The sequence below is a fragment of the Chrysemys picta genome, chromosome 2 (assembly GCF_011386835.1).
Source record: "Chrysemys picta bellii isolate R12L10 chromosome 2, ASM1138683v2, whole genome shotgun sequence".
NCBI classification, from domain to species: Eukaryota; Metazoa; Chordata; order Testudines; family Emydidae; genus Chrysemys; species Chrysemys picta.
This window is the reverse complement of record NC_088792.1, coordinates 168,610,663-168,634,871: the sequence shown is the minus strand read 5'-3', so window position 1 is coordinate 168,634,871 and position 24,209 is coordinate 168,610,663. Positions and strand designations below refer to the sequence as shown.

Sequence of the window (24,209 nt, the reverse complement as noted above, 5' to 3'; positions counted from 1 at the left end):
GTCTGTGGTTTGTTAAACAAAGAAGATACATTCTCCTGCAGGGTTTACAACCCAGACATAGAAGCATTGTGCTGATGCTTGAGAACCACACTTAACTGACTATAAAATCAGAGAAACTGACTTGTCTATTTTCATTACTTAAACAGAGTAAAATGCTTGGTCCCCAGTACAGCATAAATGATCAGAGTTACATTTTAAAAATTCTTTCATTTCCAATAATTTAACATACTATTTGTAACACTGTAAGAGAGGGCACTCACCTCTTGAGTGTCTCCTGCTGCTGTGTGCAGTACTGCAGGCCGTTTCCCACTCCTGGCACTCCTTGCGGGTTGCCAACCTCATTTGGCAGGTCTTCAGTGGCTCAGCCTTCCGGCTGGGTCCCAGAATCAAAATGAACCCTCTCCGAGGTACCAAAGAGTCCAACAAAACCAGTCTGTCTGACCTCACCAGGTTCTTCAGTCCTGCTTTTTGTCCTTTTAAGTTTAGCCCTTCACTCAGGCTTTTAAACTAGCCTTGTCCCCTTCTCAAGGTTTACACCACTTCACCAACCAAGGGACTTTGTAACCAGTAGCCACTTACAGCTTTCCTGCAATTAGCTACAGGTACTTGGCTGGGCTTCTTCCCACCTGGTCCCTTTTTCTTCACCCCTTACCTTAGGGTTAAAGTGCTCAGGTCCTCCCTCTTCCAGCTAAAGTGAATGCAGCCAGTTGAGCTCTTGTGGCCAGAGCAGAGGAACACTCCACTCTCTTCTCCTCTGGTCCCAGCCAGGAACTGAGATGCTAAGGCCCCCACAGTTCCTTTTATCTCAGCCTGATGAGCTCTGATTTTGACTCCTTCTGTGCAGCCTCTCTAGGCAGGCCTGGAGAGGCCACCTTCATTGCTCCTTTCCTGGGGCGAGGTGTAGTAGGACTATGGGCCTCCAGCAGGGGAGCATGAAGGACCTGGTACACCCTGTCACAAACATGTAAAGAACAGGTTTTGAATATCTGGCTTTGAATCTGTGTCCTATGATGCATAGTTATCCTGACATCCATCTCTTTCCACTGCTGTCCCAGCTCTATTGTAACTAACATATTCCAGTTATGGAAAGAACAAGTGTTTGTGGGTTCACAGCCTTCTCACTGCGGGTCACACATTAATTTTATCCTAATCTACTGAAAATTTGTCTACAATCACATGCCCAGGCTAACCATACCCTCTTTACTCCAGTCATGCCCCCTTTACCAAGGGCTGCATCATGGTGTAGAGCCACTATTTAACCTAAGGATTCGCTGTGGTAGCTAGCTAAGATTAGGGTTACCATATTTAACAAATAAAAAAAGAGGACCCTCCACGGGGCCTTGGCCACGCCCATTTCCCCACCCAGCCCCGCCCAACTCCGCCCCTTCCCCACCCCAATCCCGCCCTAACTCTGCCCCCTCCTCCCTCCCACTCCCAGCCACATGGAAAGGGCTGCCCGAGGGCTACCAGCTTCACGGTTTGCCAGGCAGCCCCCAGACCCTGCGCCCCCGGCCGGCGCTTCCCCAGCGCAGCTGGAGCCCGGGAGGGGAATCGCCCAGCCGGGGGCGCAGGGTCTGGAGGCTGCCCGGCAAACCGTGAAGCCGGTAGCGCTTGGGCTTCGGGCAGCCCCTATGCCTCCGGACCCTGCGCCCCCGGCTGGGCACTTCCCCTCCCGGGCTCTGGCGGCGCAGGGTCCGGAGGCATGGAGGCTGCCCAAAGCCTGTAGCGCTCGGCTCTTAAACAGAGCCGAAGAGTCAGGGGAGGAGCAGAGCCTCCGGCCGCAACGGCTCTGCTCCTCCCCTGACTCTTCGGTTCTGTTTAAGAGCCGAGCTGCCCGAGCGCTACCGGCTTCGGGCAGCCCCCCATGCCTCCGGACCCTGCGCCGCCGGAGCCCGGGAGGGGAAGTGCCCGGCCGGCGGCTGGGGTCTGGAGGCCAGGGGGCTGCCTGAAGCCCATAGCGCTCGGGCAGCTCGGCTCTTAAACAGAGCCGAAGAGTCAGGGGAGGAGCAGAGCAGCCGCGGGAGGGGAAGTGCCCGACCGGCATTTTCCAGGACATGTTCGGCTTTTGGGCAATTCCCCCTGGACAGGGGTTTGATTGCCGAAAAGCCGGACATGTCCGGGAAAAACCGGACGTATGGTAACCCTACTAAGATGGCTTTACAGCCCTTTGTGTTGTCAGAGTGGGACAAAGGAGCCTTATGACAACAAAAATTTGGACACCCCCCCCCCCCCTCCCGATGTGTTTTGAACAGTAAAATTCTTGGATTTATTCTTATTAATGCTTCCTTGTTTTGTGAAATAAATGTGAAAAAGATCATCATTATGATAAAATGGATAAGCCAAACATTCCCCACCACCAAGAATAAATAATTCTCAAAGGACTTTAACACTGCAAGAGGATAGCTTAGTACTAAGTAGCACACTAGGATTATTGGATCATACTTTTGTAATGATTTCCTTTTATTTTTATATTCAAAACCAAAGGGAGTCAACAATGGACAGCTAGTTACTAAATGTTACTTAGCTTTAGAGACATTTGTAGTTATCACTTCCCTCCTACTTTGAATTGGGTGTATGTTGTTTAAGACTGAACAAAGTTAAACATTTGTTTTCAAAGATTGAAACATCATTTAAATATTCACACAGAATAAACCACATCTTAGATACAGCAAGAATGAACTATACTATGTTTGCAAAAGGCATACTATGGATGCAAGAGTCAAACAGAAAAAACAAGCACTGTACAGAACATGTAGGGTTTTTCTCTCTCCCTGTTGTCACTGGTAGGGTGCTGAGGACTGTAATTAGTGGAAAAGAAAAAAAAGCAGCAATAAAAAGGAAGAGTGAAAGAAATTTGGCCTGAGCTTTAAGACACCATTTTGTTCTAAACCTGGCACCAACCTCTGAAGGTAGCTGAATAGCCATGCTCTTCAAAGATTGATGGCTACTCTGTGTTCTCTGCTGCTCAAAGTAATGGTGAGTAGTTGGGCACAACTCCAGCTGAAAGCAGTGATGAGGTGCGAATGCTCCTTAAAGCCTTTTTCTTTGCTCTTGACAAGCAAAGCTAGAACTCTGTGTAACCCCTCTCTTGCTGGAGGGTTCCCAATTAGTATGGAGACTCAACCAAATGAATAACAGGGGTCATGGATCAGGGATGAGAGTTCACCCTTAAAATCAGTAATCACCAGGGGAAGCAACTGCCAGAGAGGGTTTTTATTTTAAAAATTCCCTAGTAAGCACAGCCAAAAAAAAAAATCCAGATACAACATTAGTTTTGAAAGATGACCCAGGTGTTGAGGAGTTAAAAATAAGAATTTAATGGCAGTGCTATTTTTACAAGGTTACATGCCTCAATAGCAATTCACATGCCCGTGCCCTTTAACAGGCATTGGCGTCAGTACACAACATTGGTTGGAGCATGCATCATTTTTAAAGTGGCTAGAGCAGTTGGGCTATAATAATCACTGCACAATTAACATAAAATAAATTGCATGGTTGCCTTAACTGAGATGTTGTTAGTTTTGTGGTTCTTGTTGCAAGCATGCGGTGCTAAAGGCATTGCTGTTGAGGGATCCCAGTGTAACCGAGGTGTTTGGATTTCCTTTGGAAAATATGAAACAGCTATAATTCCTTCCCCCCTCAGGACCACAGCAGCTAAACAGTGGCTGCTGCATCTTTCAGTGTTCCAGCTCTACTGAGACAAAATGCCTATTTATTCATTCAGGTAATATCATAGGAAGAACTATGGCTATAATCCTTTAAGCATCTTTATGGGCATGCTTAATAAACAAGCCATTTGTCCCACTGAAGCCAAAGGGACTGTTTATATGCTTAAAGACAAGCAGCTATGTAAGTGTTTGAAGGTTCAGGGATTATGCTACAAATTCAAAGCTAAAGTTACCTGGATAAGGACTGAGATGTCAGGATATATGAAAGTTGAGGAAGACTGAACCTTAACTCTGACCCTTATTGTAATACAATCCTCTTAACTAAGGCCATCCAGAACCATATCCATCGTCAACCTTTGGCCTTCTCAAAAATTAAGTAGTCTCTATAAGCAGAGAATGGATCCCTCCTATGGTTGAATGTCACTTTAAAGTGGTTTACGCCTTTAAGATTTTGTGCTGAACTTACTATAGTAACTACATAGTAACATAGCTAATATCTAGGTCAAAATCTGAGGCCACACTCCTCCCACAAGCTCCATGTGGATGACCCCTGTGCTCATGTCAAGCCCCGCTGTAGTGGTGCTCCATTTGGGCACAGAGGCACATGCAGCTTATTACAAAATCAGGGCCCGAGATAATATCATAGAAGCTTTAGCTAGCACTGGATGTTGTTGCAGATGCTGCAAATAGAATTTAAATGCTTTGAGTTCAGTAATTCATTCAGAGTTAAGGAAAGGCCTCAGAGACCATTAGCTAACATGAACATTGCGGATTTGAAAGATCAGCCATTTTTTAGTTACCTGAGCCTGATGCTGCAGGATGCGGAGTGTCTCCTGGGAGGTGCTGGGCACCCTCCCCTCCTGCCTGCCCAGGAAATTGACCTGAGAGGAAGTTGAGTAGACATCAGATGGAGCTGAGGGAACTCCTTATCTCATACTATCAGGCTTGGTGGGCAGAAGGGAACACCTGAAAATGTTCACATAATGAGAAAAGTATATTTCTTTCACCCTCTCATAATTCAAACAGACAAAGGGATTTTGCTGAACATTTAAAATAAATAAATAAATAAATAAATAAAAAGGCATACCTCGAGGCTGACACCAAGCATGGAAAATGTAAGCCAAAAAAGAATACTTTTTTAGGGAAGCAAAAAGGAATCTATCTATCTATCCGGTTAAACCAGGGGGCTATAAAGAAAGTCCAAGTGTAACTTCAGCTGCCACACACTTGCTATAAACACAGGCCAACAAAGGCATACTTCTTTACTTTGACCCAACATTAGGGCAATCCTACCCCCTTGCCAGGGCATTACTTATAGCTGTTCCTACCTGCATGTTCAGATGCTTTCAGTACTGAGAAGCCAGCCACTCAGAGTTTAGGCAGAGAGGAAATTTGACAAGAGCATGGCCTAAATGGATAAAAATGGTCCTAGCTAGCTAGCCCTTTGTCTGAACGGTCCTAATCCATGGGCTCTAAATCTCACATCTTCCTCTCTACAATTACATCTCTCTCTCTCTCTCAAAAGCCCATGGAGTCTGACAGTACTCCTCTGAACTCTAAGAACTACAGTAGCTCAGTGCTGCCCACATTAGAAGTATTTACCTTGCAAGAGTGGTGTAGCTTTAACTAGCTAGTGTTTGGAACACGCTTTGATATCCTCAGATGAAAGGCATTACAGCAGTGCTAAGCATTATTGTTATTACATTAGGATAAGAACTTCTCCTGCTGTTACTGTCTCTTTACTGTAAAAAATATATAAAGGAGGATTATAAATTTCTGCAACATCAGAGCAGGAGCTGTTACTCCCTTATGCTCAGTAATTTGTGGACAGCAAGGGAGTTTTAAAAGGACTGGCACTTTAAAAGGCCCCAGAGAGGAAGTTTCTTAGAAAATATGTGGTAGACAAGAAACAGACACAGGCCTGAATCTATAATGGGACGTACACATTGTAAGGGTTACTTTTAGATTCCTAGCCACTCAGTGAAATCCACAAACCCCAGGTTATGCATCCAGGCTCCCTATACAATGCTTGAGGCGGGGAAGAGGCACCTAAGAATGGGATCCACAAAAGCCAGCATGCAAGAAGAGGAGCCAATAGGAAATGTTGAGAAGAGGGGTGTGTCTTAATCCCAGCCCTTCTCAGGGAGATAGGCATAGAAGTCTGAACTGGAGGGAGGTGCCTATCTCCGCTTGCAATCCACAGCTGGGAACCCTCTCCTGGAGACAGGCACCTAAGCAATTATTTGCAAGAATGGCGGCAGCGCACACCTAACTCCACACAAAACAGTGGAGGGGGAGACTCTCTTGTAACATTGAGCCCAGCGATTAAGGAGTTTACCAAGGATGTGGGAGAATGCAGTTCAGTTCCCCGCTCTGCCTGACATGGCAAAGGGATCTGAACACGGGTGCCACTGCTCAGGTGCCCTAGTCACTGGGTTCTGGGATAGTCTGATGTGAGTCAATCTTAATCTCTCCAGTTCAACCTGTTCCTCTGTGGATAAATAATTTAATAGGCATTGGGTCAGAGAGCTTGAGAATGACTCTATAGTCCAGTGGAGAGAGCACTCGCCTGAGGAGGCTGGGGGAGACCCAAGTCCAAATCCCTTCTCCTCATCAGGCAGAGGGGGAAATTGAACAGGGGTGTCCCATATCCTGCGTGAGTACCCTAACCCCTGGCCTCATCCTTCCCCCCACCTTTCCCTACCCATTGTGTGTGGAGTTAGGCATGCTTTGAGAACACCTAGAGGATCAGGTCCCACGGGCAAAGTCGTTGAGGGAAAGCCTACCTGCACCTGTTTTGAAGATTGCACTGCGGCTCAGGCATGAGATAGACACTCAGGGACCTACACTGAGGCATTGTGCATATGCAGAAATTTAGGTACCTAAGGGACTTTTATGGAGAAACTTTAGGCACTGAAGGATTTTAGACACCTCTAGAGTTAGGCAGCAGGTGAGAAGCAGTTTCTCAGGATCTCAGTGGTACCTAAATTTGGGACACGGGCATCAAAAATGGAAGGTAGGGGCTAGGTCCTTTTGTGTATCTGGGCCAAATTCCTCAGATCTGTGTCAGTACTGCCCACAATGCAATAGGTGCTGTCCAAACATAAATGAAGGCATGATCCTCCCACAACAAACTCACAATCTAAAGTGATTTCCTTTGTGATATTTAAGTGGTGAGATTAGACAAGGAAGTGAGAGTCCTGGAGGTTTAAGTGCCTTGTTTCTTTATTTTATGTGCAATACTTGTATGAAGTATTTTTTTTTTTTATTTAAAAATGAAGGGTTTGCCCTCTGTTGGTGCAAAATGATATTTCACTCTCCAGTGTGGTGGTGATTTTTACATGTTTTTAGAAATTAGTCCCGTCTAAAAAAAGATCAGTCTGATCTGGCCCATGGAGTTACAACGGCAGCATGAGAGGCAGCTTGGTCTAGTGGACTGAACACCTACAGCTCCCGAGGTCTAATTCTGGCTGACACTGTGTGACCTTGGGCAAGTTCCTTAAAAAGACATCAGGTCAACTTAGATCCAAAATTTAGGTTTTGTAAAAACACAGATTACAAAAGCTTAGAAATGTCACCTTTTTGGTTTTCTAAAATTCCAGTGCAAAGAGTTCTCTGTTTGGACTTAAAGATTTTTCTACAACCTCAATATTGCAGCATTGCGCTAGTGACTAAGAATTTTAAAGCAAAACTGATTATACATAAAAGTGTTAAGCTGTAAAACAGTGTGGGCTTGATCCTGAGAGTTTCTGAATAGCTATAAGTGCGAAGTACTCATTACAATTCAAGGAATGCTATGTTTTAATTAACTATATAGTACAAAACAATTACAGTTCAAGAACTAGACTCTGCCCTCTACTGAGTGCTTTTCACTCTTGCCAGGCTGAATAAGTCTAAAACCTACCCATCAGCCAAATATGCTGGTGAATCCTAGAACATGAGACACAAAGTTTTAGAATTGTTAGAAGTGTATGAGCTGATTTACACTTTACCCCGCATATCACTATTTTTTAATATTTACCATTGTTTCCGGATTCCTCTATTTAGTGCAGCCATTCACTACAGCTTGTTAGCTTGTTCGTAACAGCTCTGTCATGCTGAGTGCTACCTACAACACCAGTATACCAACCAAACAGGAGATCCACTGAATTCTTACAACTGAGCTGAGAGTTATCAAATGCCCCTGTTTGTCTGGCTATGTTACTGGCACCTTAGTGTACCAGTCCAAATGCTGTAGGTGATCAGACAGCTTAAGATAACCTATCTTGTATAGCAGAATTCAGATTGCCTTGGTAGATGCCTTTTTCTTCCCATTAAAAGGAGTTTTTGATTATCACCATTTTAATACCAGTGCTGTTTTCTTGGGTGCTGTCACTAGACAGACACATGGAGCTCAGAGGCACTGCCTGCACTGGGAGAGGGACTAAATCTACTGTTTACTAAGTGGAAGTGACAAGGGCAGCTGAAAGAAGCCCAGCATGGTATCTCAATACATGTAGCTGATACAGGAGGAACAAACTACTAGCTAGGAGCAGGACGTGCTGAAGCAATTATTACCCTTTCCATATGTCATACAGCTATAGTGGGAGTTATGGGGTGGGAGCTAAGGTCCTGTCATAGATTAGAAACAGACCAAGAGGCAGAAAACAAAGAGAAAGAATAAATGGTCAATTCTCAGCACATCAAAAGGATGCCAGCAGGTGCCCCAAGGTTCCATAGCAGGATAGGTAGTATTTAGAATATCTATGAATGATCTGAAAATGAATTGTGAGATAGCTAAATAGGCAGATGGCACAAAATTATTTAGGATAGTTAACACTGGAGAGAGAGATGCAAGGTGCTCTAGAGGGATCTAACAAAGCTGGGCAAGTGGACAGCATGATAACAGATGAAATGCAAAGTAACATACATTGTAAAGAATCATTTGAACTGCTCATACACGTTGCTGGGCTTGAAAAAAAAAACCGTTCTGGAAGAAGACCCAGACATCACTGCAAATCGCTCAATAAAAAACCTTTTTCCAGTGAACGCTGATTATCAAAAATAAAACCAAAATATTAGTATTCATTTGGAAGAAGATAGGAACCAAGACAAAAGAATATCATATGAATGAATGGTCCATCTCACCCTGAATATAGTGCACAGTTCTGGTTATCCAATATGAAAAAAGATTTCAGAAATAGAGAAAATCCAGAAATGGGTAACAAAGGCTTGGAAAAGACTTCTGTATGAGGACAGAGTAAAAGATTGAGATAGCTTAGTTAAGGAATAAGCTCAATATGGGTATGTCTACACAGCAAAGAAAAACCTGCAGCTAGCCTGTGCCAGATGACATGGGCTCGCAGGACTCAGACTTTAAGGCCAGAAGGGACCATGATGATCATCTAGTGTGACCTCCTGCACAATGCAGGCTACAGAATCTTTTGGTTAGGCTAAACAAGCCAAGCTCATTGAATCTCCTCTCATAAGGTAGGTTTTCCATTCCTTGGATCATCCTAGTAGCCCTTCTCTGCACCTGTTCCAGTTTGAACTCGTCTTTCTTAAACATGAGACCAGAACTGCATCCAGTATTCCAGATGAGGTCTCACAGTACATTGAATAATAGCACTAACACTTCCCTATCTCTACTGGAAATATCTCACCTGATGCATCCTAGGACTGCATTACCTTTTTTCATGTCCACATCACATTAGCAGCTAATAGTCATCCTGTGATCAACCAATACACCTGGATCTTTCTCCTCCTCTGTCTCTTCCAACTGATATATCCCCAGCTTATAGCAAAAATTCTTGTTGTTAGTCCCTAAGTGCCTGACTTTTCACTATTAAATTTCATCCCATTTCTATTACTCCAGTTTTCAAGGCCATCTAGATTTTCTTGTATGATATTCCGGTCCTTCTCTGTATTGGCAATACCTCACAACCTTATGTCACCTGGAAATTTTATTAGCACACTCCCACAATTTGTGCCAAGGTCATTAATAAATGTGCTAAATAAGATTGGTCCCAAGACCAATCCCTGAGGAATTCCACTAATACCTCCCCCTTCAGGCTGACAGTTCACCTTTCAGTATGACCTGTTGTAGTAGTCTTCACTTTAACCAGTTCCTTTTAATTCTTGTATTAATCCCATCTTCTCCAATTTAACTAACAATTTTCCATGTGGCACTGTCTCTTACTGAAATCCAGGTAGATTGATCTACCGCATTTCCTTTGTCTAAAAAAATCAGTTATCTTCTCAAAGAAGATCAAGTTGGTTGGGCATGATCTACCTTTTGTAAAACCATGATGTATTTTATTCCAATTACTGTTTACCTCAATGACCTTAACTACTTTCTCTTTCCAAATTTGTTCCAAGACCTTGCATTCAATTGAGGTCAAACTAACAGGCCTGTAGTTTCCCAAATCTCTTTTTTTCCCCCCGTATCTTAAAAATAGGCATTATATTAGCAATTCTCCAGTCATAGGGTCTGATCCTTGCTGTTGGGCTTGCAATTTCATGTGCCAGTTCCTTTGGATGGAGATTGTCCAGGCCCTCTGATTTAGTCCCATTAAGATGTTTGAGTTTGACTTCTACCTTGGATGTGGTAATTTCTACCTCCATATCCTCATTCCCATTAGCCACCCTGCCTCTACCCCTAAACTCTTCATTAGCCTCATTAAAAGCTGAGGCAAAATATTTGTTTAGGTGTTGGGACATGACTAGATTATCTTTAATTTCCACCCCATCCTCAATTCTTAGCAGTCCCACTTCTTTTTTTCTTTTATTTATATGGCTATAGAATCTTTTACTGTTGGTTTTAATTTCCTTTGCAAGGTCTAACTCTGCTTGACTTTTGGTAGTTCTCACTTTATCCCTATACTTTCTGACCTCCACAAGGTAGCTTTCATTGCTGATCCTTCCCCTCTTCCATTCCTGGTAGGCTTTCTGCTTTCTCTTAATCATCTGTTTGAGCTGTTTGCTCATCCAGCTTGGTCTGAAACCCTTCCCTATGAATATTTTGCCCCTTGCTTGAGATGCAGGCTTCAGATAGATTTTGCAACTTTGGCTTAAAGTAATTCCAAGCCTCCTCCACATTCAGATCCTTGAGTTCTTCAGTCCACTCCACTTCCCTAACTAATTTCCTGGTTTTTTTAAGTTTGCCCTTTTGAAATCAAGGATTCTAATTGTAGGTCTATTTTTGGTCATCCTTCCATTTAGTTTAAACTGAATTAGCTCTTTCATTCAAGAGTAGACTTCCAAACTCAGACTGGAGCCCGGGCTCTAGGACCCTATGTGGTGAGAAGGTCCCAGAGCTCAGGTTCCAACATGACCTTAAAAGGCTACGCAGCAATGAAACAGTCTCACAGCCCAAACCTCATGAGCCCAAGTCAGCTGGCACTTTGCTGTGTAGACATACTTTAAAAGGGAACATGGTAAAGTAATATGGTCCGGAGAAGTTACATCAGGGAAACCCTCCCTCATAAAAGAAGAATGTGGCATCCAGTGGAACTGAGAAACAACATAAAAATTGAAATGCAACACTTTAAAATGATCAAAGGAAATACTATTCCCCCTCCCCAAATACAATCTGTAGTTAACCTGTGAAACTCATTGCCACAAGGTGGCACTGAGGTCTAGAGTTACTAAAATTGTTTTTAAAAAGTTTAGACATTTAGGACTTTTCCATACCAGGAAATTAGTGTGGAATAAGCTACAGTTCCCTAGCTACTTTGCACTACCTCCCTGTGTGGTCACCCTCAATGTAAATTAAGAGTGTCTCTGTGCACTTTAGCTTAGTGTGCTTTATTAAGCAAAATGCACAAAGGCATTCCTAGTGCTCAGTAAGAATGTCCACATGGGGAGTTCGTGCAGAATAGTTAGTGTGCATTAGCTACTCTGCACTAGTTACTCTGGGCTTTTTCCCTATGTAGATAAGCCCATCTGTGGATAATGAAAAAATCCACTATTACATTAGCCAGGATAACAAAAATAAGGAGATATAAATACCTATATTCAGGGCATAATCTAACCACTAACTGTCAAGAGTTAAGAGGAAACTTCCCCATGGGCAAGTTATTCTCTACTTGTCTGATGCTGGATTTCTTGCATCTTCTTCTGAAATATATGGCACTGCCCACTGTCAGACACAGGATACTGAAGCAGATGGATCACTAGTCTGATACAGAAGGTCAGTTCCTGTTTCTGTGATTGGGAGAGCAACAGAACCAGGATGAGATGGAGACACACATTCTTAACTCCACTAAATAACTAGTAGCATCTCCATTTAGCATATTATCATACCCACTAAGCAGCCATCATTGCTATTAAAGTATCATTGAGCTTGAATTGATTTCTTGAGAGACATGTTCTGATTAGGCTTGTATTGATTGAAGTAGAACAAAAGAGGTGTAGAATAGGTGTTAAGCATGCTCAAAAATGAGTCAAAGATTATTGCATGGGATTGCACTAAGCCTTGTTTCATCTATATGATTCAGCACTACTGCCTGAATATGAAAGAGAAATAGACCACCTAGATGAACCATAAGAATCTGTTGCACACTGCCTGAGGTGCGTTCAACTGCCTGCAGCTATTAGCTTGCTTTTGTATATTTTTCCCTTCCTACATTATATTGGAGATTGATGCTGAGTTTCAGTCCACACTAGTAGCCTATGGCTGGGAGAACAGCTTGTATAGAAATACCAAACAGTGACCAAAAAAGAAAATGAATAAAGAGAAAAAAATCATATATAAAGGCAGTATCTAGAATGGGGTGAATCTGTTGCAGCCAATTTATTCTTTGAATTTAGCCCTTTCTCCTAAGTGTCAATTGTCCACAGAAAAGCTGCAATTTGTACGAATGTATCTGTTATTCAAATATTGCTCCATGGACACTTAGTGGGAATACATTTAGGCTAGTAGATTGTTTATGAGCTGTTTACTGTGCTAATGTATCTGAATGTTCTATTTTCACTATCCAGTGTGTGTAAACAAGCACCTAAAAATCACATGACAGTGTATCTGCTCCCTGACTGGATAATCTACGTGGAGCTAGGGGGTGTGATTCCTAGCTTCCATAGACATACTTGTGCTAGCTATCATTGAGCTAGCATGTTACATAGAGAAGTATAGCTGAAGTATCATGGGCAGCAGTAGCCATGGCTCAGCTACCCCAACTATGTACCCACGTGGTCCAAGTGGGATTGTACTGAGGAGAGCTAACCCATGCTAACACACTGAACTACTGTTTTCAGCATGCTAGCTTGGTAAGAGCTAGTGTGAGTATGTCTACGTGAGCTGGGAATCACACTCCGAGCTCCAAGTGTAGACATATCCCACATTTTACAGCTAAGATGTGTTCCTGGAAAAAACAACGAGACTTTGATTCTCTCAGAGTGTGGCTTGAGGAGAGGAAGAAAGGAAGCCTAGGACATTTCAGGGTGCAATCCAGACCATCTGCCCTGCAACTTGGAGTGCTCACGATGCTTTGCTGCTGTAGCTCTGAACTTGGGCTCCTCACAAACAGCCAAATAACATGCAGCTCGCACCCTGAGTGTCCGTGTATAGCCACAGCCCTGGCTCAGCAATTCTGACTTTAGCTCTGGCTTCCGCCTGTCTTGGTTACTACTTGCCGGGTGACCCCCGCACACTCCCAGTCCTGTATTTCCCCCCCCAAAAATGTGTGTTCTGTCCAGCCCTTTCCTGGACAGTCTATATATTAGGTCCATTGCCTTTCTAAGGGGCTCAAGATACACCAGACTGCTACCTTAAATGGAGTTACCCAAGCAATTCACAACACTGGATTAGTTTAAAAACAAACAAACTTGTTTTATTCTTTAACTATAAAGAGAGAGGTTTACAAGTATTAAGGCATTAAAGTCAGAAACGGTTACAAGAAAAATAAAGATAAAATACTTCCTTGTACTAAACAAACTAAACTTGTTTCAGGGCGAAATTCTTGCCACAGGTTTTCAATAGCATTGCTGACCAAGTTTCCAGTCAGGGTCTGCTCCCAAAGTCCAATGGCTGTTTCTTTTGTCTTAGGTTAAAAGAGAGATGGACAAGGAGAGATAACTTGGGGTGTTTTTGCCCCTCAGTTTTATAGTTCAGTCACCCTTTGAAAAGCATTTTCCTGATTGTGACCTCTAGTTAAAGTCAGGGAGACATGGAGTCTTGTGGAGGAAGGAGGCTTCATGTTGTTTCTTTTCACCAGTCTACGCTGAAATGCAGATTTTTTTTGTCTTCTTTCTTCCGCCTCTTGCTGTCTGAGAACTCTGTTTACTGCTTATATGCAAACTGAGGTAAACACACATCCCTTTGTTTAAGACAGCCCTGCTTCACCAGATCTACCTAGTCAGGGCTACATGAGTGTGTGAACATGTGCTTTATCATCATACAGGGGGGATATCATAACTTTACACAATGTTACAAGTCAATATTATCATGGTGGAATGTATGTAGCAAGTTATTAGTTTTCAAATGATATCTCACAATGCATATTTTGAACAAAGATTATTACAATAGTGTGTCGGGTATGAATACAGGGGTGCATTCAGTCACAGAGAGTTATACCATGAAAGCAAGAAATAATTAAGAAATAATAAATGGGTTATTTAAGACTGAAAATCTTTTCTGGTCCCCTTTACCCAACGCTATTATAGCTGGATATGCTATTGAATCCCAAATTCAAAAATACTTGTTTTTCTTCTTCCAGAGGAGAAAGCCTTGATTGTAGGCTGATTACCAGACTTCACATTCAATTTTCCCTTGTCACATTACAGCAGTGTTCCCCAAATCTTTGAAAGCTGTACTAAATAAAAGCAATCATACCCCACTTCAAGTCCACCATGTGTTTTAAAGGCTTACCGATTGGAAGAGTCACAAGGAAATTAACATTTGTTCAACATGGCCTACTTCCCAAGATATATTGCAATTGTCTAGTTCCATATCTAAATGCAGAACCTAACTTTCTCAGAGCTAAAGTGTTCTGGATTGTAACTGTTTGTCTCTGGATTTGCACTTCAAAGTTCAGGTTGTTTGCATACTGAGTTTTATTTTGAGCCCAACCCTAATTTCTATAATCTGCACGCAATATGCTATTACCATTCTCTCTCAAACCTGCTCCCAATGCTACACTGTGTGATTATGCATATGTGTGGAATACATGATGACATTGTGAGGTCTGAAGGTTGTGCTGACTTGATTTAGGGATGGCCATGTTGCACATACTGACCTAAGTTAGCTTCAATTGAAGTCCAAGGCAAATCTCCCAGTGAAGTCAATGGGAGTATGATTTAAGGCAGGGATCGGCAACCTTTGGCATGCAGCCTGCCAGGGTAAGCACCCTGGCGGGCCGGGCCGGTTTGTTTACCTGCCGCGTCCACAGGTTCGGCCGATCATGGCTCCCACTGGCCACAGTTCGCCGTTCAAGGCCAATGGGGGCTGCGGGAAATGGCATGGGCAAAGGGATGTACTGGTTGGCGCTTCCTTCTGTCCCCATTGGCCTGGAGCGGTGAACCGCGGTCAGTGGGAGCCACGGTTGGCCGAACCTGCGGACGCGGCAGGTAAACACACCAGCCCGGCCTGCCAGGGTGCTTACCCTGGCAGGCTGCGTGCCAAAGGTTGCCGATCCCTGATCTAGGATGACCAGATATCCTGATTTTATAGGGACAGTCCCAATTTTTGAATTTTTTTCTTATATAGGCTCCTATTTCCCCCACCCCTTGTCCCAATTTTTCACACTTGCTGACTGGTCACCCTAGTATGATCAGATCTACTGTATTTATTTTAGGGTACATTTATAAGTGTCACTAGTTGACATTTGAAAGTATTATGCTACATATATGTGCACTAACATTGAGCTAGTATAACTATGCATTCAAAAGTTTCACTTTATTATTGCATCATTATAGTTTCTTGGGGAACAGCACTGGGCTGCAGTTGTGGGCCAGGTAACTGTTAAAGAGGCATCCTGGATTTTGCACAGAGGATCATGAATTTCAATTTGTATGAAGTATTTTCTTTGTGAATCAGAGTAACATGCTAGCTAGAGCCCTTTGAATGTATCTATGTTTATTTGATAGAACATTGGTAATTTCATATTATCCATTTATGGAGTTATTTTTAATTTCCAGCAGCTTTGTGGTTTCACATTCCCTCTCCATCATCGCAAATAGCACAGTAAAACCACCAAGCGCCAGGAAACACTGTCAGCGAGGGTAATTTTTACTTCCGTAACTAACTGCAGGGTTCTTTTTATTTTTCAGATAAAGTTAATGGACATATCTTTTCCGCTGAGGCTTTTGGGGACTGTTAGAGATATCATAATCTATAACATATCATATAAATATCATCTTAGAAAGAGAAGGAACATAGTGTCTATGCATCACAACACGTGTAAAGTCACTTAGCTCCCTGCAAGTAAATCAAAGATGGACATGCTGCTTTAGAAGCTAAGTCAAGTCTCTATCAAAAATTAAGCACTCTAACACTCCCTCACTCACCCTGGGGGAGGGAGGCCCCTAGAGGGCTGCGGTAGCCCGCCTCCAGGCTGATCTCTGTTTAGCTGAGTACTGGGCTTGCCTGGGCTCAGGCAGTCAGTAACCGCCTCAGTTAAAGGTAGGCTGGGGCCTGGGCTTGCAGGGCTCAGGCAGCCAGCAAACAACACCGTCTTGAAGACAGGCTGGGGCCTGGGCTTGCAGGGCTCAGGCAGACAGCAAATAACAGTCTCTAGGGGGCTGGGGCTACTCCTCTTCAGAGGAATGAGGGTCAGCCACCCGGGGGAGGGACAGGGGGATGCGGGCCCTCCCTACTCCACCGAGTCCCAGCCCAGGGCCCTGGCAGGGGCAACACCAGCTGCCCCGAGGTCGGTGGAGATCCAGCTGCAACACGCCGATGCTGGGGGTCTGGGCTTTGCAGCCAGCCCCACGGTAGCTGCCCCTGGGCCACTTCCTGCCTCCCCTGGGGTGGGTACCTCCAGTGTCCAGGCGTTGTCCGGCTCTTCCAGGTAAACCGCAGCGGGCACTCCAGGCCAGTCATCGTCCGCGTCTGGGCCGCGGACCGAGTTAGGCAGGGGATCCACCTCGGGCTGCTCTGGAGCCAGTGGAACATCCTTCTCCTCTGCAGGTTTCCCCCCGAATGGGCTGCGGATCTGGTCTTTTATACTTCTGGCCCTGGCCCCGCCCCCCTCCTTCTGGTGAGGCGGCGGGGAGGTTTAGGCTCCACCCTCCAAGGGGCGTGTAACATTCCCTCACTCACCCCAGGGGAGGGAGGCCTGTACGCCTCACTACACACTCCATAGATAGTTTTCCTTCATAGATATTTCCTTCCTTTTTGTTGTTGTTTAAGCAGCAAATGTGTAATCTGTATGGGCAGTGACTCTGGCTAGGTAACCAACAGAGCTGCCCATCACTGGTAAGAGTGATTCAAATAAATATTTAGGAACGGAGGTGTTACTGTCTCAGGACAACTGCATCTGTTTTCTCTCCTTCATGGTCCACCAATGGTTTACAGCTCTCAGCCATTACTTCTCTTGGGCAGAGACCCATGTCTCACTTCCACCTGACTGGAGTTTTTAAGACTGCACAGCTCCCGGGATTACCCTGTGATATCACCAGCAAGCCAGATTGCATATAAAGGCCAGGTTCTACACTTTGCTTTCTCTCCAGAGCCTATGAGCAGTGTATTGCCTGCAGTTACAAATTACCACACAACTCCTTCTATACAAGCACTTTACTTTTATTCCTAAGGTAAAAGCATTACAGAGAAAATATATTTAAACAACAAAAGTTCCTATATGTATGCTAAAAGCTTACCAGAGGTCAGCCATCAGTCTTATGGGCCCCTAGTAAGCCCTTCCACCCCTTACACGAGAGTTGGGTCCTCCCCTTGGACAGAGGGTCCTGTCTCTTTGCTGAATCAAAAGGTGGCCCTAAGTAGTTTAAATGCAAGCTATCTATTCAAAGTCCTTTGTCTGTCTGTTGGTCTCCAGAGAATCTAGTTTGAAATAGTATATGCAAGACTCTTCAGGTGGTGGTACCTCTCTGGAAGTGTTACAGCCTGAGTGAATTTGCCTAATCACTGCCAACTGTTCTTAGTTTCTGGAGGGGCTGTGAGTAATTGAATTACATACAGCCCCTGGCCCACAATGATACATAAATTTAATGCAGTCAGATCTCCCAAAGATATTGTAGGAAATTGCCATATCTGTCACACCTGGCAACAGTGTCACATGTAATGGGAGTACTTGGCTTGCCTTACTGCTAAAGTGACCAAATTAACCTAGCACATTTTTATATTGGACCTCTCCCACTCAGATACTCTTCCTAACTCAACAATTCTGCCAGCTTTATTTTATTTTAAATTGCAGTTGTTTTTCTGATCACATGCGTGTGCACACACACACACACACACACACACACACTATGTATTCTATAAACATGCATAATTAATGGTAGAGGATTAATAAATGTCCATTAAGCTTTTGTAAGTCATCTATAAAATGCACCTGCTAAGGTGTCTCATTATCAAGAAAAGTTCTGGTCACTGTAAGAATTAAACAATTGTTTTATTGCCTTATTGTTTATTAATGCAACACTAGTTAGAATGGAGTTGATGTTTGCTTTCTATTTTGGGGTGTACAATCCTTTTGTTAGGAAAAGAAATGAAGTTCATAAATGCTTAACTGATAATTTAACACAATGTGATACTTTTCCCCTGGGTCCTTTATCTGGGCATAACATCCTGGCCATTTGAAATCAGATCAAATTGCATCTTGGTATACAAGCTGTCAGTCCAGATTCATAGCCTTTCTAGTAACAATAAAAAAATGCTTAGTTTGTTTGGCTTTTTCTTTTCTGGTTGAGTTTTAAATACTCCATTTGGTCTTGGTTTTGGAAGTTCTTTCCCCTTAAGCTTCTCTCCAAAAATGATTTAGATTTAACAGCAGCACCACAACATGTTAATATATGCAGTTTGCCTGCTGTTCATACAGCCGCTTAAATGTAAACTGCAAAGGTTTTATAAGACACAAACTTACTAATCAGTTACAGAATATTAACACCCAGGATCCTCATCGGATATAAACTGGCATCTCTAGCGTATGCTGATTTACACCAGCTAAGGACCGGTTCTATAGGTGTATGCTTTAAATGGAAAAATAAATACATTTCAGAACAAAACCTTTGAAAGTCCGTTCTTCCTTTATTTACCTGCCAGTTCTTGGGTGTAAGATTCAATATGAGAAGGAGTAGAAGTGAAGAATGGAATGGAGCTGGAATATATGGGTTTTTTTTGGGGGGGGGGGGAACCTGAAAGATGCTGAGCATTTTCAGTTTTGTGAGTCTGAGTTCTGTCAAATCCCATAGGTGGTGCTCAGCACCTTCTTCTCTTTAGAGGTTAGGAATGGAAAGACAGTGAAGGGTTTGGGATGTAGACACATCTTTGGTGGGTTTGTAGAAGAAGGATAGTCATAGTGGATGGCAGAATAGAGGAACTTGTTTTCATGGCAGAGTCTGGTGAAGGAAAGAGATGGGAGCAGGAAATGAGGAATGAATATGCCTTAAGGTTTCGCCTTAGGGGAGGTAAAGATTGGAAGTCAAATGCATGCAGAGATCAAAATTTTTTCTAGGAACCTTTTCCCCATTGCAAGCCATCAATTGGGAAATGGAATGCTGATGTAAACAGCTGTGGACAGTGCCCCCATTGCAATGACTCTCCTGTTGCAGCTACCAAATATACAATCACATGCCAGCTGCAAAAAATTAACAAATATTAAATATGCACACAGCATATGTGCGGAAAGGAAACAATTGCTGTAAAATATATGTTAGGAGGTCCCTATAGCTACCCAAATAGCAGAGCAGGCATACCAAACAGGAATAAAATAACAGTATTTTGCAATGGAATCCATTATTATGGAAGTGACAAAAAGAGTCACATGGTTTAATCAGCAAACTGGCCTTTCCAAACAACAATAGGAACTGTCTTTTTCCACAAACCAGCCACCCCTAATTTGAAAAAGAAAAAAGAGCTGCAGTAGAGTCTCTCCACACTCCCTCCCTGCCATTTATATTTGGTACCAGGAAGTTTGCAGAAAGTTATAGTGTTCATTAAGAAATGTGCCTTTCAAACATCTACAAATTCTAGCCCCAAGTGTGCTGTCTGCATGCTTGTCTATTTTAATGTTGTAGAAGAACAAATTTTCTAAGAAAATGCAAACAACTTTAACAGCAGGTGGCTGAAGCATAGCCTTCAGAGAGCTGTTAAGAACCATTTTTGTCTGTGACATAAAACATGGTTGCAAGCTATGTTATTTGCACTTATTGATTCAGTGAAAGAAGTCACCTTATGTTTAATTCAAATTGTAGTCCTGGCATGGACAGTCTTAGAACAATCAAGTTTTACAAATCCATTTGTTTAAGTGATTCTTTTGTTGGCTGTTCACTCTGTTCTCCAAACTGTTTTTATATTCTCTCAATGAGTCTTACTGAAAGAGGCAGGGAATGAAACAGATGTGAAAAAAAGGTATCAATCTCCATAGGAAAGGACCACATATGGTACCATGCCTAATCATGGATCAATAGCGGATCAAGCAACCTACATGGAAGAAAACTCAAATGACAATGATATCCTTTCCTATCAGTTACCTCCATGTTCATTATGTACCTCATGACATAAATGTAATCAATACCTTTGTCATACAGTTGTGCTGAACTACCTGACCATAATGCAGGAAACCAGAAAACCAGTCTACTTCCTGGTTTGTGCTAGGAGAGGCATCTGTAGTTCCACTTCACCTTACCTTCATAAAAAATTTAAAACAAGCACTTACTACTGAAAGTTAAAGCCAGGCATCAAGGAGAGCTTAAGACTATAGTTCATTGCCAAATTAACAAGGCACCTTTATCAAATTGTTTATTTTGGGTTATATTATATCCTAACAATAAGAATGTCCTTCTTCTTGCACAGGAGGAATAGTAAGGGACTGCTTACATTGTCAAGTGCCTTTCTCTTTGTTTAGATGGGGCACAATAGCATCTGGATGCCACACACTATTTAAAAGCAAATATATTATCAAAATGCCAAACCACCGTCCCTACAGGTTGGTGGTTCACGCCTCAGCCCCAAATCTCTGATCACTGCAATGATAATGACCATCAGTCAAATGGCTGAGTGGATAGGCATATTGTACCTCATGCCATTCTCTGACAATTGTCAAGCCCAGGCTAGGGTAAGTCACCAGAAGGGGCTAGTTTCACAGACAAGGGCCATCCATGCCACTGATGCTAGAAAGATTTATTGTGAAAACTGACAGGAGAATTTTTGCTGATTTCAGCTCCTGTGATAGGACACCAGAGTTATGGAAAAGATTATAAGACAGGGATGCCTGATGCTAGGCACCTAAACCAGGTATTTAGATACATAAACAAAGGCAAGCAAGATTTCAAAGATGCTGATCTCTCAAAGCGATCACTGCCTTCACTAGGAGTTGCTCAGCATCTATAAAAATAAGGACCACTTATTTAAATATCTCAATAAGGACTTAAGTGCCTAAGTTTAGACACACAACTTTGACAATTTTTGCATAAATTTTGAGGTTTTGAAATGTTCTTTTATTTCAGTGTGGAACAAAAAAAGCCTTTCAAAATTTTTCATGAAAAATATCCTATGATGTGTCTCTTTCGCTCTCATTTTGAGAAGAAATTCCATGCTGGACCTGAGGAACCTTTTTGATTAGATTTTCATCAATCCCCCCCCCCCCCCCCCAATGTTATGGTTTCATAAAATGGCATTTTTCAATAGAAAATAGTTGTCAAATTTTTCAATATGATTTTTGTAAAATGTACAAACAGCATTCTACAGTTATGTCAACATTTTATTCACCCTGATTCCCTTTCATTCATTATCCAGATCATAGAGAGGGAAGCAGCTTCCTGTTGCAAGTGGGCAAGATGGGATGGAGAGCAGGCACAGTCTGGGCTCCACCCACTAAATGCACCAGCTAGCACATGGATGTAGGAATGCCAGGAGATCTCTTCCTTATGTTCTGCTCTCCCTTTTTCAGGGCTCATGGAAAAATCACAACTGAGCCCTTAAGCAGTTGACATTTTCCTTATGATTATATACAGGAAAATCTAATGCACCCCAATAGTTCAAAAACCAGAAAGTGACTAACAAAGCAACTCTACCATCTTTTTCTACTCAAGAAGAGAGTGTCTAACTGATCCTTTCCTGTTTTGCCCAGTAGAGAGAGGTTGAAAGCTATATGGCAATAGGATGGACTAAGCTGTTCACTGAGAGGTGTACATACCTCAAAACTAATCCATAACTCTGTTTCAGGGTTTAATACTTGTCAAAAGAATTTAGAATCAAGGATTTGTGATTGATGGTCTAGTAACCTAACACTGAGTTACTACAATGAAGATAATACTTTAGGTATTTAGGGGAGGAGGGGAGGTAGTTATTGTGTGTGTGTGTGTGTGTGTGTGTGTGTGTGTGTGTGTGTGTGTGTGTGTGTGTGTGTGTGTGTGTGTGTGTGTGTGTGTGTGTGTGTGTGTGTGTGTGTGTGTGTGTGTGTATATATATATATATATATATATATATATATATATATATATATATATATATATATATATATATATATATATATATATATATATACACACACACACACACACACACACGTAGCAATACAAAAATATGGCAGCCATTTGGGGCTATTTTCCCCCACACATGGAAGCTGTGCGAATGCAAGCGAGGCATATCTCATGTAAACTAAATTCATTTGAATTCATTCATCTGACAGTGGAAACCAGAGCCAAACATGGCATAAATGTTACGCTTATTTACAGACCACCAGACAAAAGAATTAATAAAGGAGCTCACTGACACCTTGTCAGTGATGGTGGTAAAATACCTCAGATGCAAAAACCAAAAAACTCACCTCCTCACTTGCTTTGCTAGGATTTTCACAGCTCACCACTTGTCCAACCCACACAGTTGGTCACACATTAAACCTGATCTTTGGCCTAGATATCAAGATAGAGGACATTACTACCCAGCCACTATTTTGGCCAGACCAACACCTCATAAACGCAGTGGTCAGAGACCTTCCAGTGCCCAAGCATGACCATGAAGACTCACAAACGCCATCAAATTCCAAAGCCTGCTGAAGGACATCACCACCTCACCCACAGGATGAAAAGTCATGGACCTGGTGAATAACCACCATTCCACACTGGTACTGACCACTGACACACTGGCCTCCAAACAACTCCTTCTTCTCTGTCACCCACGCAGATTTCTTTGGTTTTCTGGCACCCTGCGCCTAATCAAAGGAGAGGGGTGTAAACTCAAGAGCTGATGGCGGTAAACAAAATTCAGACAGGATGAAACAAATTTCTCAAAGCCTATGCTGAGGCGGTCTTAGAGGCCAAGAGAACCTGAGGTTGCCAAATCCCACTGCAAGGAGCTTACCTGTCTACAAGTCTGAGTGCCTACAACCTGCATCAGAGCTCAGCACCAAGCACTGAGAAGAACTATCATCCTACTTTGCTGAAAACCTTTGGGAATCCTTCTCAAAGATCATTGGTTCTTCTCCACCTGAAACCACCAAACCAGCAGCCCTCCTGCATGCCCAGAGTACAGCACATTCACTCATCAGGAAGTTGTGGATGCTTGCCCTTCCTGGCTTACACAAGACAGTCATGAATGACTGGCTGTTTCAGTCAAGGAGGGCCACCAATGAATGCCTCATTCAGAGAAGGAATCTTCCCTTTGTCCTTCAATCATGCAATATCCTGACCAACCCTGAAAAAAAACCATCCTGGATATTTTGGTCCTAGCCAACTATCACCCAATGTCAAACCTCTCATTCTTGAGTAAAGCTGATAGAGGAGGTAGCAAAAGACTAACTATAGACTCATCTAACTGAAGCCAATATTGTAGACCTGGCACAATATGAATTCAGGCCAGGACATGGAACTGACACTGCATTAGTGGCACTGATGGATGATCTTCTCCTCCTCAATGGACAGAGGACAGACATCCATTCTCATCCTCCTGGATCTTTCTGCAGCATTTGATACTATTAACTATGAGATACTGCCGTATCACCTGAGAGAGGTGATAAAATGATGTGAGGCATTCCTAAAGGAACATACCCAAAGGATAGTGATGGGAAACTGCATGTCCACCACTAGACCCTCACTTGATCAGAAGGATCAATTCTCTCTCTCTGGTTCTCTTCAATATCTACATGCACCCACTAGGTAAACTAATCAGACAATCTGAACTTAAGTGCCAGCAGTATGCAGAGGACACAGCTCTACCTACCCTTCACCACATATGATCACATCACTACAACCAAGATGGCCCAGTGCTTGGTTGAGATCAGCTAATGGATGAAAAACAGCTGGCTGAAGCTGAATCCAAACAAAATAGAAGTGATGCTGGTGGGCAAAGGAAAGTATTTTGAGGAGTTTGCAGCCATGGTGCTCTCTCCTTTGACTGAAGGTTCACATCCACAATTGGCCAATTTAGTCCATGGTCTAAGAGTACTC

The 24,209-nt window shown here is 42.9% G+C and overlaps 1 long non-coding RNA gene across 1 annotated transcript in view; it reads right to left on the bottom strand.

Moving 5' to 3' along the window:
- Nucleotides 1-24,209, bottom strand: part of LOC135981600 (uncharacterized) — a 75,639-nt gene that overhangs the window by 5,790 nt on the left and 45,640 nt on the right. Inside the window, exons 2-3 of the long non-coding RNA XR_010598685.1 lie at nt 4,469-4,634; nt 261-951 (exon numbers count right to left, since the gene is read on the bottom strand). This is a non-coding gene — a long non-coding RNA (uncharacterized LOC135981600). The remainder of the gene's footprint in view (nt 1-260; nt 952-4,468; nt 4,635-24,209) is intronic.